The following is a 17291-nucleotide window of genomic DNA, read 5'->3' as shown; positions in this document are numbered from 1 at the left end:
ACCATTAGGGCCTTCATATGTTAAAGTATCAACAACATATCGGATTGCTTAAACAGAAAATGATATTGATTCCTGACTGTGCTGAAAATAAGGAATTACAGGATTTAATGAATTCTGCTGAACAGGTTGAAAAACATACTTTGCAATGTGGGTTTGATTCTTTAGAGGCTTCTTGCAGGGCTGCTGTCACGGCGTCTGTACTCGGAAGGCATGCTTGGCTTAAGGAGCAATCTTTGCCTGATCATGTTAAAGCTAAACTGTTGGATGCTCCCTTAAATCAGGACCGCCTGTTTGGCAACAAAGCTGAGGAAGTTCTTAAAAAGATGGAAGATGAAGCTAAATCTGTGCAAACTGTTAAAGATTTCTTACAAGTTAAGCCTCCAAGATTTAGTAGGCATTGGCCCTCTAAGAACTGGTCCTTTCCAGTTCCTTCCAGGCCTTCTCAATCCAAACCCAGACACAACAGAAATCCCAGGTTTCAGTCCCAGGGTATGCGCAAGACTAATCAGTGGGGCTTCCGCTTCCAAATTTGGGAATAGTAAGACCCCCCCCCCCCCCCCATGGAAAATTGTCTCAATTACTTGATTTTAAAACTTCCAAGCACTTCTCAACTGAACGCTCCTTTAGGGGGAAAGATTGGTCTGCAGGCCAAAAACTGGGAACTCATTACCCAGGACAAATGGATTTTAATTAGTGTCCCATGGATACAGATTTCACTTCCACACATTACCAACGCCAAAAGGTTGGTCAGATCTACCCCCAAATCAGTGGGCAGAGGCTCAAAAGCAAATACTCTCTCTTTTAAACATAAAGGCTATTCAAACTGTACCAGAATAGGAAAAAGGACAAGGTTTCTACTCCAGACCTTTCCTGGTACCCAGAAAAGACCATTAATGGCATCCTATTCTGGACCTGTTGAACACCTTTTTGGTGATTCCAAAATTCAAGATGCTGACTCTTTACCAGCTGCTTCCTATGCTAGGAAAAGATGCCTGGATGGTAACACTCGATTTAAAGGAAGCATACCTGCACATCCCAATCGGGGAAACTTGCAGAAGATACCTACGCTTCAAAGCAGGCTACAATCACTACCAGTTCTCTGCGCTGCCCTTTGCTTATCTACTGCGCCCAGGGTATTCACAAAGTGCTAGCCCCAGCCATCGCATTTTGCAGGCAAAGAAATATTCAGATATACCTATACCTGGATGATTGTTTAATTCAGGCAGAAAGCTAGGACATAGTTTTGAATCATCTGGCCTTTTTACAAAGGGTGCTATCTTGTCTGGGGTACACCATAAATGAAAAGAAATCACACCTGGTACCCTTTCAACAAATCATATTCCTGGGAGCAAGCTTGAATACAACTTTCCAGATGGCTTTCCTCACGCCAGAGAAACAAATTCATTTGACAACATACTTCAAACAATTGGCCACAAAAACCGTACTATCTGCGAGGCAAATACTACAAGCCTTGGGGTTCGTGGCCTCTGCGTTCTTCTGATTCCATATGAAAGACTGCATATGAGGAAACTACAATGGTATCTAAAAAGACTGCGGTGGTGTTGCTGCGGTAGCGTTGTCGCCTCACAGTAAGACATTGTCCTGTTCGACTCTCAGCTAGAGCGTCTTCTGTGTGGAGACGTGCGTGAATGGCCGTACCTTCGTTGAAAGGTTGTGTCAGGGCCGGCAACTCTGCACGTACATGCGTGAATGGACGTACCTTTGTTGAAAGGTTGTGCGTCAGGGCCGGCAACTTGGCACGTAAAAATCTACTGCCGGTCATTAGCGGACCGGAGTTCCACTGCGGTGACCCCTAACCGTGAAAAGCCGAAAGACACAACAACAACAACAATGGTATCTTAAAAGCCTATGGTGTCAACATTTTCAGGATCTAGAAACAATGATTCCTATCATACCTTGCCTATGCCTAGAGTTTCTTTGATGGGCAGAGGCCTGCCACCAAAACAAGGGACTACCATTTACACCACCCCCTGCTGCCCAAACCCTAACAGACGCATCAGATTATGCATGGGGGGAGTTCACCTGGCAGGGAAGTGCATTCAGAGCAAATGGAACCCAAGTCAAATGTACTTGCATATCAATCAAAAGGAAATGTTAGCTGTACAGCATGCTCTGACATTTCTTCCAGGACAATTAATGGTAAAGTCAGACAGCACCACTATTATGTGGTACATAAACAAGCAAGGGGTACATATTCTTACCCCCTAGGCAGACTAGCCATGGCATTGTGGAACACAGCTCTGAGCTACCAAGTGCATCTTCAAGCTCAGTTCCTGCCAGGAAAACTAAATACACTGCCAGATGAACTAAGCAGAAACCTCATGGACCCACACGAGTGGAAGCTGGAACCAAGGATTTTCAATATGTTGACAAGCAAATGGGAGAGCCCAGATATAGACCTGTTTGCCTCCCCCCACAACTATCAATTGGACAAATTTTGCACAAGGACTCCCCACAAACAAGCTTGGAAAGTGGATGCTCTGTCCTTCAGCTGGAAAAAACTATCAGTTTATGCTTTTCCTCCTCTGCCTCTCCTCTCCAAAGTTCTACTGAAGATCAAATGAGACAAACCGAGGATGATTTTGATTTCACCAGACTGGCCCCATGGCACCAGCTTCAGACTCCTATCCTATTGTCTCAGCAGGAGAACTAGATTCTGCACCCTCAGCTTCATGCACTGAACCTAGCAGCCTGGCTAATTACATAATCTCTCCTTTACCATCCCTCAGTAAGTCAGTGATGGAGATCATTTTAGAGGCAAGGAGGCCTAGTACTAGAAAATCTTATGCTAAAAAAATGGAAAAGATTATTTGCCTGGAACCAATCTCATCGAATGAGCACAGCAGTGCCCAATTTACTTCAGAATTTACAATACTCAACTGAGATGCTTCCCAAGGGCCTGTCAGTCTCCTCCTTCAATATTCATGCCTCAGCCTTTTTGGCTCATTATAACACAGAACCTCCCCTCTTCTCTTATCCACTGCTTAAGCAGCTCCTCAGAGGGGCCAAAAATATACGACCACCCAAGAGAGCCCCAACTCCAGCCTGGGACCTTAACTTTGTATTGGAAAAGCTTACCCTTCCTCCTTTCGAGCCAGCTGCTGCTGTGGATTTAAAATTCCTCTCTTGGAAAACAGCTTTCCTTTTAGCAATCACTTCAGCAAGAAGGGTATTCTGAATTACAGGCCCTGATGGCAGTGGAGCCTTTCATCATCTTTCATGCGGACAGGGTGTCTCTCGGGACCAATCCTTCCTTCATGCACAAGGTGGTATCCAGTGTGGCCTTTAAACAGTCCATTCATTTGCCAACCTTCTTTCCTAACCCACATAACAAAGGGGAACGGATACTGCACTCCTTAGACGTGCACAGACAACTTAGATTCTACTTTGACAGGACTAATCCTCAAAGGAAATTGACCAACTGCTGATGGCATTTGCTGCAGGGGCAGAGGGGAAGGCTATTTCAAAGCAAACCATTTCCAAACGGATAGGCCCTTGCATTCATTTCTGCTACAAGCACCATGGAAAACATATTCCACAGGGGATCAGACCCCACTCAACCAGGGCTGCATCTACCTCTACAGCCTTTCTCATAGGCGTCCCTACCAAGGACATCCTACAAGCTGCTACCTGGAGTTCAGTACATACTTTCACCAAGCATTGCCATCTGCCAATTTTCTCTAAATCCAGAGCTGGCTTTGCCACGGCAGTCTTGCAGGGCCTTCTAGCTGGTTCTAATGCTATCTTAATTCCTCCGCCCATCATTAGCTTTGGGAATCTGCCCAAATGTGATGACTGCAACAGTGAAACATGAACGTAGTACAGTTGTGTGCACTTATCATAAATGTAGATGTTCGAGTGTATTCACTGTTGCAGTCCTGGTTACCCTCCCTCCAGCCCCCTTTCTTCTTTTGGCTATACCTCTACTCTACTTTACTATGCTCAAAAGCTTTTTGGTGTATTTGCTTTTTTGTTGGAGGTATAACCTTGTATATTTATATATTTAATTGCTTTCCATTAGGGGGCACCTGACATCTGGGGCAAGAAACTGATGTAATGGCGTCGGCTACTTGTTTTATACCCCTGACAACCTGACGTCATGGAAGAAGGGACCGCAACCGACGCAGGACCCAATACTTTGTTAATCAGGCTGACTGAGGGCTACTGCAAGCAGATAACCCAAATGTGATGACTGCAACAGTGATCTACATTTATGGTAAGTGTTCACAACTGTACTTTTTGGATTTCCTTTCGGAATTTCCTTTCGGAACTCTTCCAACAGGGCTCAGACGCTGCTGCAGTTAAAGTCCAGCTAGCAGCTATCTCCAGTTTCCCCTTAGGACAGCATACACCTAACCTGATGGCACATAGACTGTGTAAAGCCTTTTTGAAAGGCACTTCCTTATTGAGACCTCCATTTAAAGAACCTGTCCCTCCTTGGGACGTAAACTTTGTCCCGATCACATTTAATCTCACCACCCTTTGAACCTTCCTCCACATGCGATCCAAAGTTCCTCTCTTGTAAAACTGTTTTTCTGGTATGTGTAACCTCAGCTAGAAGAGTTTTGGAGCTGCAAGCGCTTTCAGTCAAACCGCCCTATTTGATTTTCCATAAAGACAGGGTTTCGCTTTGAACTAACCTGTCCTTTGTCCCTAAGATTTGCTCTCAATCTAATATTAACCAATCTATTGAGCTTCCAGTGTTCTTCCCTAACCATACCAACAAGGCAGAATACAAACTTCACCAACTTGATGTGCATAGACAACTTAGGTTCTATCTCCACAGAACTAAAGTTTTCAGGAAGTCAGATCAGTTCATATCCTTTTCAGACGCAAAAAAGGGTATGCCAGTCTCTAAAATCACATTATCTAATTAGCTTTCCAACTGCATAACTTTTATATACTCCTACAATAACAAGGAACTCCCCTTTAAAGTTAGAGGTCACTCAACCAGGTCAGTAGCAACATCCACTGCCTTTCAAGCAAGAGTTTCAATGGACAGTATTTGTGCACCAGCGACTTGGGCAAGTTCACATATTTTTATCACTCATTACAAGGTTGATTTGGCCTCCAGGGACAGAGTTTCCTTTATTTCCACAGTGCTAGAGTGTATTCCCGTGAGCCACCCAAGAAAAAGGTGCTAGGAACGCTGTCCCACATGTAAGAATGAAGGCGATATAGGACAACATAACATAAAGAAGTTATGTACTCACCATCACATTCCATGTTTGTTGTCCATCTCGCCCTTCGTTCTTACGAACCCACCCACCTACCCCTGTCTAAATAATCCTAGAGGACCTGGTAGGAAAATTCTTGTTCCTTTTCTTTATGTTGGAGACCTTTCACTATTGTTTCTCCTTTACCTGAGGGTACAGAATAACTAATTTCTATTATAGTCAGCAGCAATCAAGATCTGAGGGTTGATACCACTGCGTGATGGGATACCTACCTTGCCACGAGCCAACTTAGAGACTTCGAGCTTCTGTAAACAGCCGAGTCAGAGAACAGGATCGGCTCAGAACCCACATGTAAGAATGAGGGGCAAGATGGGCAACAAACATGGAACGTTATGGTGAGTACATAACTTCTTTTTTCCTTAACCTGACCCTTTATCCTTCTCAAACATCACGAAAGAATAGGATCAGGATCTGATCTATTTGTCAGATGTATTCTCTTATTTAAGATTATTTTCCAGTATAGGGGACACAAGACCACATCACTCCCCCAACATGCTGCTAAAGAAGGCATCAAAACCACTGAATATAACCTTGTCATGGTGGCCACTGGAGGATGCCTCCTTTGGTGAGATCTTGACCCTGATGGCAGAACATTTTAAGTGGTCTTTTACTGAAATGTCAGACTTCCACAAAAGATTTGAGGACACCAATGAGCCAAAATCTACTGACGCCCCCTGAACGTTCATGTCTTTAAAGATGCTTTTGAAAATGTGGCCCACAGTCCACTGGAAATGAGACTGTTTCTTCCACATAGAAGAAAAGAAAAATATCTTAAGAAAGCCCTATTGCAGTTCTGGTGGTCTTCAGCATTGACTTTCTTCAGGGTAGCCAGACTACCAAGTCATTTAAGGAGTACTCTTCTGTTAGTCTGGATAAGAGAGCAGTTAATTGCCTGACCACCATGCCTGTAGTAGAAGGACAGGGCCATACTGACGCACATTGAGGAGATGGCTGAATCTATTTAAGATGTCTCCTTAAGAAGGAGAATTTTTCAAACAGTAATAGACTTTACTTAAAAGTATGCACAGTGTGTGGCTATAATGCTCGAGATGCCTCAGGTACAGTTTTAAGATATCATAGTTGGTTAAGGATGCTTTGTTTACATGGGGTTGTTAGGGGGCATATGTTTAATGCTCCCTTGGACAACTGTTGGTTTATTATCTCATCCTTTCAGGAAGTGTTTTAAAAACCTTAGAAGGAAAAGACTGTCCGTTTGGTGAAACAGCTTTCTCTCCTCTTCCCCAGTCCTCAAATACAGTAGGAACTTTGCAAAAAACAATTCAATTTTATGAGAAATTGACTAGGATTTAACAAATAAAACAAATGAAAGCCTTTGTGCGACAGACACCTTGATAATGGGGAAAATGATGAAGCTAGCAGGATGGCAAAGGTAGAGACAATGGTCAGTGGTCCCATTTCCAAAACAGTACCCCCCCCCCCCAAAAAAAAAAAAACAAAATGTACTATACTCCCTTAGATTGAGGTTAAGAAACCTAAACTGCCATTTTTCCTTTAGAAACTGAGGATCTATCCTCTTTCTGTGTGTAATTTTAGTTAAGTACTAAAATCCAGGACAGATTCCGGATTCTTTCACTGGCAGATACAAGTTAGAATTGAACCCTGTAACTAATTGTGTACTTAGAAAGGATTTAGGTGAAAGGGCAAGTGAGGGGAGCAGTTCCTCTGCCATTGCCTCAGAAGAAGCCAAGTGCTACTCTTTAGCATATTTGTCTCTGTTATTTCTAATTATGAGAACTCCTACAGTCCCTTGATCTCCTATTCGAGACGTTAGTTTTAGTAATGCCGTAAATATGAAAGCTTGGCATCTTTCAGAAATTTCTCCTCCAAACAGTAAACTTTCACAAATTCTTAGTTCATGGAATATGTGGGAAGGATTCCTCCTTACCTTTCAAGACTTGTTTAATAAGAATTCACAATTGTTCTTGACTGCCAGTCAGTGGCTTATCTGTCAGCTGATCTGTTGTACAGATTTGAGGAGGAGACCCATAATTGTATTTTAACCTAGACTTTTGATAGTGTAATGTTACGCATACTTGTGATTTCAGAGGCTCTAGTATAGCCTCAGTACCCACAGATGTTTTGCCTTTTAACAGGAAAGGAGGTACCTTGGCTGAGTGTTGTGTTCTCCATCCGAGTCTGTTAGTATGCTTGTAACTTTGACTTTTCTCAGGTATCAATATGACACAAGTTGTAGGTTTCTGGCATGTCTGTACAACTTCCTTCTGGAGGGGAGAAATTTGTTCAAGCATTGCCTGACTAAAACAGCAAGTGCAAAAGTTATGCATATTTATTTGCCTTTGAAGAGCCCTTCTTGGAATTTGGGCTTGCTGGTCGGCTGTTTGAACTGGGCAGTTAGTCTCCTAGTGGACACCATTCTTGGTGGCAATAACTTTTGCTTAAGTGATCCTTGAGCTACAGATCTTAATCTGTAGTGAACATTCTGTTATTTCAAGGATTTGGTTTTCATCATTTCTTCCTTCCCTCTTTCGCCCTAGTAGGGTGCAGGAGAGTTAGAGGGTTCACTGGAAAGTTAAGTATGCACACAACAGGCTCACACAATAGGAGGTAGTCTGAGTCATTTCGATGTAAATATCATTTAATAAGGACAAACTGTAGACCACCTATGGCCCTTTTCTTTAAGTAAGTGGTAGGGGTATCTAGTCTTCTGCATATATTTTAACCTGCATAGTTACTAGTGTGAAGACAAGTGCTTCAGCATCCTAGTTTGTAAGCAATAGTCTTACAGTATCTAAATAGTCTCTAAACCATCCTGCTGGTCATATTTTAATCTCTCCTTTCTAACAGACACTGACATTTACTCCTCCTACTCAAACCATTTCTTTCTCTTATATTTTTCTTCTCTTCTAGACTTTTTGCTCCAATTATTTATATCCTCCTATCTTTCTTTAGCGGAACTGCATGCCTTCAAGGAAGTCACCATTGGTCTCACACCCCTTCCTTTCTTATTTCTCCTTGCCTTGAGACCGATATTAAACCAATTTGAGCTCTGAACTAGTATCTCTGCACAGTCAACATTGACTCACTGCACTCAACTGTCTCTTGTGTGTTTTTATATTTCTACATAATTGTTCCCTAGAAGCGGATATGTATAAAACAGTGACATCTGCAGTTTGAACACCAGTCTTTGGGCTATATTTGTATGTAAATTATGAATATTATGGCAGCCTAAAACAAAGAACTTTGTCCACTGTAATGGCTCCATTTTCTTAGATCACAGCAGTCCCATTGGTACTTTCTTCAACTGTGGAAAAACTAGAGAACTGTTATGGAGAAAGACAGGCTGGGTAGATGTTGCTATTCTTTGTGAGGACTGTTTGAAGTCCTGAGTATTTGAAGGAGGTGGATTTGATAATTGGTGATAAAGACTAGTAGAGTGAGGAGAACAGTAAAATAATCTGAGTTAGGGGCATCTTATTTAACTTGGGTTTTATCTTTATTGTAAATTAGGATAGTAAAATGTTAGGAGGGTACTGGGCTGGTTGTAGAGATGTAATTTGATAGGTATAGTGGGCAAGGATTTGGAATTTGAGAGTGTCATGGGTGGTAAACTAGAGAAGGTGTTACTTCTGGGAGTAATTTTATTGATTGTTTTCTTACTGGAGGGAACTGATGGTATTGGTTAGAGGAATATGTGGCTAGTGCAATGGAAGTATAAATGCAGAGTAAGAAGGGGGTGGGTTGGAATTGGGACTAGGGTAGGGAAGCAGTGTGAGCCCCCGGGCATTAGCAAAGACAAACAAAGTGGGTTGAAAACTTGTGAAGAGACTGAAAAAAACAGTGACAAAATAAACGGCCACAAATCTGCTGAGAGAGAAGCAAAAGGAACAGTGCAGTTTAAAAGTCATCCTGCTAGTAGATGAATGTCTTGATTTTGTTGCTGTAGGACAGTTTTAGTAGGAGAGCTAGTCCAATATCACCTTGACCTGACTAATGGTGAAAACAGTAAAAACATTGACTGAGCAATTGCGTAAAATGCAAATGTTTCTGTGGACTGTGAAATTCAAAGACCAAAAGGCTTACCCCCCCCCCCAGATCAGCAATCAGTGAGACAAAGTAAGCCAGACTGCAGTAGTTCAGCTCTGGAAAACTACTTGCTGAGAACTCAAAAGTGGTTACACAAGAGAAATAAACTTAAGGAAGGGAGACGGTGGACTGCTAAAAACAAAGAATTTATTTTTCTATAAATGTCTCAAAACTAAGCATCCAAATTTTAGTCAAATATCAAACTAAGACTAAAATATAAGTGGCCAAACAATTCCTTCTATAAAATATCAATTCAAAAAATGAGCGGAGATGTTCATCTCAACCCAGGGCCCACTGTTCCTAAAACCACCACTTCCAACCCCAAAGTAAACCAGTCACCTAATGCATCTCGGCAAAAAAAAAAAAAAAAAACAAACTCACCTTATTAAATATGAACCTAGGAAGTATATGCAATAGAATCCATGAAATAAATGCCTGTCTTGCCACATAACTCCTGATATAGTCATAGCTACTGAAACCTGGTTAAAGAAAGAAAAAAGGATAATGCGAGTAGTCCCCCTCCCTCCCCGATACACTATACTCAGGCATGACAGACAAAACATGCGTGCAGGTGGTGTAGCAATCTATAAAAAAAATTCCTTAACCATTACCTTACTTCCACAGGAAATACCCAGATTTAACAATGCTGAGCTACTAACACTACTCCTAAAAATCAACAGTAGGGAAGTTGTGTTTTAACAGCAATGTATATACCACCAGGGAGTAAAGTTGATACGGCTGAAAGAATCCTGTATTGGAAATCCCATCAAATTAACCACAAAACTATAATACTTGGAGACGTAAATATAGACTGACAACTCATAAATTCCACTACCCCCACTGAATCCATCAACTTGTACAACTTTAGACCATTAATGACCACACCTACTAGAATCAGTAAAACTTCAGGAAGACGCTCGACATTAGCCTGGATTCTTACAAACACACCAGACTAACAAAAGTAAGCTGCCTCTCAGCATATGTTGGTATGTGGTAATTTATGCTATCAGAACTCCGCATAACCTAGATAAACATATCTGTAATCAGATATGAAATGCAGCCAATTTACAGGAAAGTTATTTTCAATGAAACACTAAAAAAAATATGTAACTGGAGCGTACTTAAAACAATGCCGCTAGATACTACTGTAGAACATTTTAATAGCGTATTCTTACAGACCTAACACAATTTAAAAGTCCAACCTTGCAACATGGCTGACAAAAGAAACAAAAACTCATGATAAAAAGGGATGAAGCATGGAAAATTTGGTATAGAAATAGAACTCAAATTACTTACAGCAGTTTAAACATCTTAGAAACCTTGCAAAACTCCATGTAACACAAGATCATACTATTCCATCCTACAAGACAAACCTATAAACAACCCAAAGATTTTTGCTCATCACTACATAAACTACTCCATCATAGCAAGACCAAATGTCCCTCTCCAAAAACAGACAATGACAGATTCTATCCACACACAGTTCAATTCCTACTTTGTACAGCCAATAGTATCTCTTATACACTAACACATCTGCCCCCCTCACTCTACCCGTCCAGTCAAAACCACCCAGAGCTCTTCAGTTTTAGTCCAGTACCTACCTCACTGGTAAAGAAGCTGCTCCTTAAACTAAAAACTACTTCTGTAGCTGTAGACCAACTACCATCAGACTGCCAAAAAATGGCTGCAGAAGTCAGTCTTCCCTGTGTCCATACTAATTAATAGGTCCTTAGCAGAAAGATCCCATCACTGTGGAAAAAATCCTACATCATACCACTGCACAAAGGTGGCACATCTACAGAGCTGAATAACTACAGACCAATAGCTATTCTCTCCCCCTATCCAAAATAGAGAAATGCATCCATATGCAACTGATGCAATACCCAACTTCAAATAACCTGCTGTCAGCAGAAAAGCAACATGGCTTTAGACCCCAACACAGCACGAATACTGCTCTACTACATTTTACCAGTATAATAAACTGACATAGAAACAATGGTCTACTTGTGTCCACTGCGTTCTTGGAGTTGTCAAAAGCATTTGCTACTGTCTCAGTCCAGCAACTGCTTATTCAACTCTCTTCGATAGGACTTTAACAATACTCTTTGTTGTGGTTCCTTAGTTACCTGTCTGGAAGGCAGCAAGCCATTAAATGGAAACAAACCTATTCATCCTTTCGACCAGTAAATACAGGCGTCCCTCAGGGCTCTATCCTAGGTCCTCTATTATTTAATACTTTTATTAATGACCTCCACATTTCCACTCACCAAGCTAGTTTAGTTCAGTATGCAGATGACTCATCATTAATATATGCGGCCTCAACAATAAATGAGCTCTAAGACATTATCCAAAAATCTTTCTCTTCTGTAGAAACCTGGCTCAAAGAATCAAACCTCCTACTCAACCCCAAGTAAACTAAGTTAATGCTTTTCACCTCAAAAAGTTGCCAAAATCAAAAGCAATCCTTTTACCATAAAGTCAGCAAATAATATTGTAATTAAAACTGCATCTCACAGTAAACTTCTAGGTGTTATAGATGACGGTCTTAAATGTGACCACCATATACTGCTCACCATTAAATCTACACACCAGAAACTAGGCTTCCTTTATTGGATCAATGGATTCCTCACAGATACTGCAAGAAAAACTCTATCCACCACCTTTTTACTGCTTACTTAAACAATACTCAAAGAAACTTGCCTCCTGCAACAATAAAATTTGCCACCAGTCTCCCTCATAGGACCCACCATTGTCAGCTTGAAGCAATTAAACTGGCTTGAACTGCACAGTGTCTTAACATATTCACAGCTAACTACAACACACAAACTCATTCATCCAGAAAAATGCTTGCACTACAAAACTTATTGCTTACTGCCCTACTGTCCAGTAAGGGACCTCTGTTCTAGTAAATGATTTGACTTATTTGTAAGTAATAAAATCAATGTTGCAGGAGAGACTGTCTACTCCCAATATGTTGCTAAATTCTGGAATAGTATCCCCACACAAATAAAACACTCCAACAAGCTCAGTAGTTTTAAACCACTGCTTAACCAGTCCTAGTCCCGCACATGCTCATCACAAAGTTAAAACTTTTGTGTTCACTGTGCAATAGTCTCCAAATACTCTCCTTAAGCATAATATTTTCAACCTCTCACTGCTGCCTGTACAATCTACTAAGTTGCACGTGTGCTTATCCTTTAATTTCCACCTCTGTAAAATCTTTGAATGTGTAAATGTAACTACTATTTCTGTATAAATTTAAATAGAAATGTGTAACTACACTGTGTTTGACTGGAACCTAGTATAATGCAATGTAAGAAAATGGAGCTTTTCTCCCCAGGTCTCTGCTGAAAATGGGTGCTACTCAGTCAAACTTTCCCGGTAAACAGACGAATAAATAGATTTTCTTTGTAACTGTTGTTTTGAAGGTGGCATTAGAGCTGTCCTTAAGCCAACACGTTCATTTTCTTTTTTTTTTTTGTGGGAGCAGAATCAGAGAGACAGTGACTGTTTTATGCCCCAGATGTGTCCCACTAGCTCAGGTGTGTACTGAAGAGAGTACATGAGCTCAGAAAGACCAAACTACTTGTTTATCTCCTTTGCTGAAGGCGGAGAGGGCTGGCTATAGCTAAGCAAACCCTTCCCAAGTAAATTGCTAACTTCATTTTTTTCCCCATCAAGTGATTAGGAAAATGCTACTGTTACAAGCCACTGAACCAGTGGCACAACTGCTAACTAATTTCTTTCAAGAATGACTACTTTGGGCGGTTGTTACAACTACTTAATTGTTGGTGCATACTTTTTCAGTAAACAGTATTTCTCTATCCCTAATTCCATGCAGAGCATTTTTTGAGACCTCTGTTTCAATTACTTTGTGTTCTGAGATCTTGCCTTTTGAGCTTTCTCTGATTTTTTTTACTGCAAAGGAAATTTTAAATTTCACAGTGTGAGATTTCTGTCAGTAGTTGTTCACTCCAAGAGGCCTCTGAACTCTAGTATAATTGATATGTTTGGACCACATTAATGGTGAGGACTTCTGCTTTTGGTGGCTCATTACCATCTAATTGACTCCATGCATTTGAACAGCCTTTCCACTATGATTCTACACATGGATTTTTTATTTCTGCAAGTTGTCAGAGTGTATAATTGTATATGTTGATCTGATATTGTCTGTTCCATCTGTGCTCCAATGTATGGGTCTTCAGATCTGGGCTGGATTCATCTTTGACCACTCTCAAGCTTTGAATTCATTTCTCAGGCTCTTACCCTCCCTCATAACCCCCTTGTGCTGAACAAGCTACTCCAGATTTCGTTTGCCACCATAAGTGTAGGATGGATCTTTTAGTGCTCAGGTTTTCGGTGGTTTATAAATTAATTTTCTTTCATTGCCATATATATTTATTTCTCTTTCTACCTCCCCTTTTAGAGATTTGTTTTTCATCACTGCTCTTAGGGCAATGAGCCCTTGTTGCATAAAAATATACGAATCTCCTCTCCTTCTTGTTGCTTTTCTTGTTGTTGTGCTTTGATATGTTGGAAAAACTGTTGGGCTTTAAAAAAAATGTGTGGCCTGTAGCCCTAAGTTGCCTAATTCGAATGCTCATGCCAAGTAGGTCTATTGCCTTGGCCCTGCTCATATAGAGACATTTTTTTAGCATTTGTGAACCTTTTGGACATCATGCAGCACTGGAGCATCAAAATAAGCTAATCCTGAAAGGGTTTTCCCAGCCACCATGGGGGAAGGTACGAAGGTACCCATCCTGCTTCTTTGAGCACTCCTGTGTCTCCTATCAAGAAATCAGTGGAGCGGTCTAAAGAAAAGAGTAAAGAAAAAGAAAGACCCAAGATCTTGAGATCTCTGGAGCACACACCCTTTTTGGCTCCCGCGCTAAAAGTTGCTAAAGCCTTGGAACCAATGCTCCTTTTTGGAGCTGATCCTTATAGGATCTGTCACCCCACCAATAATGTTCTCACCAGGACTGATTTCCCCTAGGCTGCTTTCTCCCATGTTACAGGAAAAGTCTTTTCACCTCCCTAGGCCCTTGTCTTCTGCCTCATCCTTACAGTCTACCAGATATTCCAGGAATCTTGAGCATTTGTGAACAGGATGATGAGATATTTTCGGACTCTGATCCAGCTGGGGGTTCTCCAGGCTACAGCCACCAAGGGATGCAGGGGAATGGCTTCTTCCCCTCATTCAGTAAATGCATTTTCTCCAATTTGCTGTATAGCATCAGTGTAGGTCTGAGTCAAAACCGAAGATTTGTTCTTCCTCACCATTGATGGGTTCTTTGATTGTCACTTCTGAAATTTCTGAGTTTTTGGGCCGAGTAGTCATCACCAACTCTGACAGGGTATGTAAGGAGCTGTGATATTTGGTACAATTCCTTCCTTTTTGAGCCTTGATATTAGATAATTCAACTCCTATGTCTGCCTCAGATCCAGGCCTCATGGAATCCCAGGTTGAGTTTCCTCTGGGTGTTTCAGCTCCTAAGGCTAGGCTCCCCAAATCTGTTTCAAGCTCACTCTTTGAGGCTTTCTAAAGAGTGCTCTCTCAACCTAGAGAAAAGACTTCCCTTTTGAACTCCAAAGCAACCTTCCCCCAACAGGATTTCTCAGGGTCCGGATCCCACTCTTCTTGTCCTGTTAGGACAGCCAGTTACCAGGAGCCTCAAACCAGCTCTAGTGGGAGAGCCCATCTTGGCTTCAGAGTCCACCGCAAACCAACCCATCAATAGGGTTCATAAGTAGCATACCAGCAAGAGGAGATGCATGTATTCCCCTCAAGAGTCTGTCACTTCTAATATTGACTGTGAGGAAGGAGAGTGTTCCCCAGATCATCCCCTGGGGAGATTTCTTTCAGATAAATCCTTAAAACTTCTTAAACAGAAAGGGGGATGGTCCACCCAAGCCACCTTCTTTGGCGAAGCCAGTGTTCAAGGCTTTAGGTTATGACCTATATCTTGGATGATCCCACCTGCCAACAAGATAATGGACCTCAAGTCTAAGGGGGCTTTGAAGGAGCTGGACCCATCTCCAACAAACTGGGTAAATTCCTCATTGCCCCTGAGAATCATCCTTATTGGAGCAAGGGGTCCTGCAGGAGATTCCATAGTAGTGACAGCAGCTACCAAAAACAAACTTGTGGAAGAAAGGTCTTCGGTCCGTCCTCCGATCAGAAGTTTGTGCATTAGATTGGTTTAGAAAGCTGTTGTCCCCCATGGAGAGTTACCAAGTTTGACTAGCCCTCCCTTTGAGCCTGCCAATAAGGTTGATCTAAACTTTTTATCATGGAAAACTTTCTTTCGTTGCTATTCTCTCTGCCAGAAGAATTACTGAGCTTCATGCTCTATCTGTTTTTTTTTTTATAAAGACAGTGTGTGCTTGAGAACCAACCTCCCTTCTCAAAGTGGCTTCTGAATATCTTTCAGTCGATCGATTAATCTTCCAGTATTTTTTCCAAATTTCTTGCACAAAGGCAAATACAGGTTACATTTCCTGAGTGTTTGTTTATTTCGAGTTACATTTTTATTTGCATAGGAGAACCCCCCCCCCAAGGAAGACCGACCAATTTGCCTTACTCCTGTGTTAAGATGAGAAAGGCAGTATCTTAGGTGACTCTTTCCTGTTGGCTTTCTGATTGTATCGGTCATGTTTACAAACAAGTGTGTCACTGCTTACACCTCCAAAAGATCACTTGGCTAGATCTGTTAAGCCATCTACTGCCTTATTTTCCAGTACCTCTTAATGACATCTATGCTGCAGCTACCTAGTCCAAGGCTCACACCTTCATTCCACACTACAAATTGGACATGAAGTCCAGGCGAAGAGAATGTTTTGGGTCGGCTGTATTCCAGAATATCCTTCCATAAGACCGCCCAAGTGTTAAAGCAGCAGGGGACTGTGTCCCATACATTGAGGGACAGATGGAATAGACATCATTATGTACAAAAGCTAAGTAAGTACTCCTCATAATGTTAGATCCGTGTTTCCATCCTTTCTCAACCCCCCTCCCCTTCTATATGTTCACCTCTAATTTATATATTGTCCCCCAGACTGTTCCGGCTGTCGTGGCCTTGGTTCGCAGAGGTTCTTTTTCAAGATAGGGTACCTCAGCTGGTTTCTTCCTTTTTCTTTAGACATTGTCTTTTTGTCTGCTTCTAGCTGGACAAACTCTATCTGAGGTAGCTCATTCAGCACAAGGGGGTTATGCTTAAGGGGAGGAGCCTGAGCACAGGAGCCAAAGCTTGAGAGTGACGAAAGGCTGAGCAAAAGACTTGTGCATCGAGGAAAGAGAAATGGGCAACCCAGATTTATTATGTTGAGTACATGACTTTCATTTTGCATCTTTTTATGCTTCACTTTATGCAGGGTGTCAAACTATTTGGTGCATATGCTGGCTATGACCTCTAGTGTACACCATGATTTACACTACCCAAAGGCACAGGTATTTCCACGCATATGAAGGAGACAAATATGAGTTGTGCTGAGGATATCATAAGAGCAAATCCTAATAGTTTAGTTTCCCACCGAAAAATACCTCTTTATAGTGCCTGATTTGTTCAAGAGCATAAAAATTACTCATTGTGCTCTTTTTTTTTTTTTTGTTTTTTTGTTTTTTTTTTTGTTTGTTTTAGTGTTTTGCACAATGTTTTCAAACTTCACTAGTGCATCTGTCATCACTGCTTGAGAAGTACATCTGCATTTTAGCCTACTGGCGAATGACAGACCTTCCTTTTTTTTAGTAAAAGAATTAAGGCACTGAGCTGTTAGCAAGGTGCTTCCTGTAATACAGGATTTGTTTCTTGCAGTCTTCATTTGTCTGTTAGATGACCTTGAGCAAGTCGCTTAACCAGCGAGAGCTTCTGGGTAACTGGGGAAATTGGACTAGGCTCCTTAATGGTCTCCAGGACTGTATGTATTACCTGCCTGTAAAAAAAAAAAAAAAAAAAGCATTTGTGTTGTATA

At 41.4% G+C, this 17291-nt stretch overlaps 1 protein-coding gene across 9 annotated transcripts in view; it reads left to right on the top strand.

Moving 5' to 3' along the window:
• The window catches only part of CEP55 (centrosomal protein 55), a 352577-nt gene that overhangs the window by 255844 nt on the left and 79442 nt on the right, over positions 1–17291 (top strand). The window lies entirely within an intron of this gene.

The sequence above is a fragment of the Protopterus annectens genome, chromosome 14.part0 (genome assembly GCF_019279795.1).
Source record: "Protopterus annectens isolate FY-2018-M chromosome 14.part0, PAN1.0, whole genome shotgun sequence".
Classification (NCBI taxonomy): domain Eukaryota; kingdom Metazoa; phylum Chordata; order Ceratodontiformes; family Protopteridae; genus Protopterus; species Protopterus annectens.
Note: the sequence above shows the minus strand (reverse complement) of the source record. Positions and strands in the feature narration are given on the sequence as shown.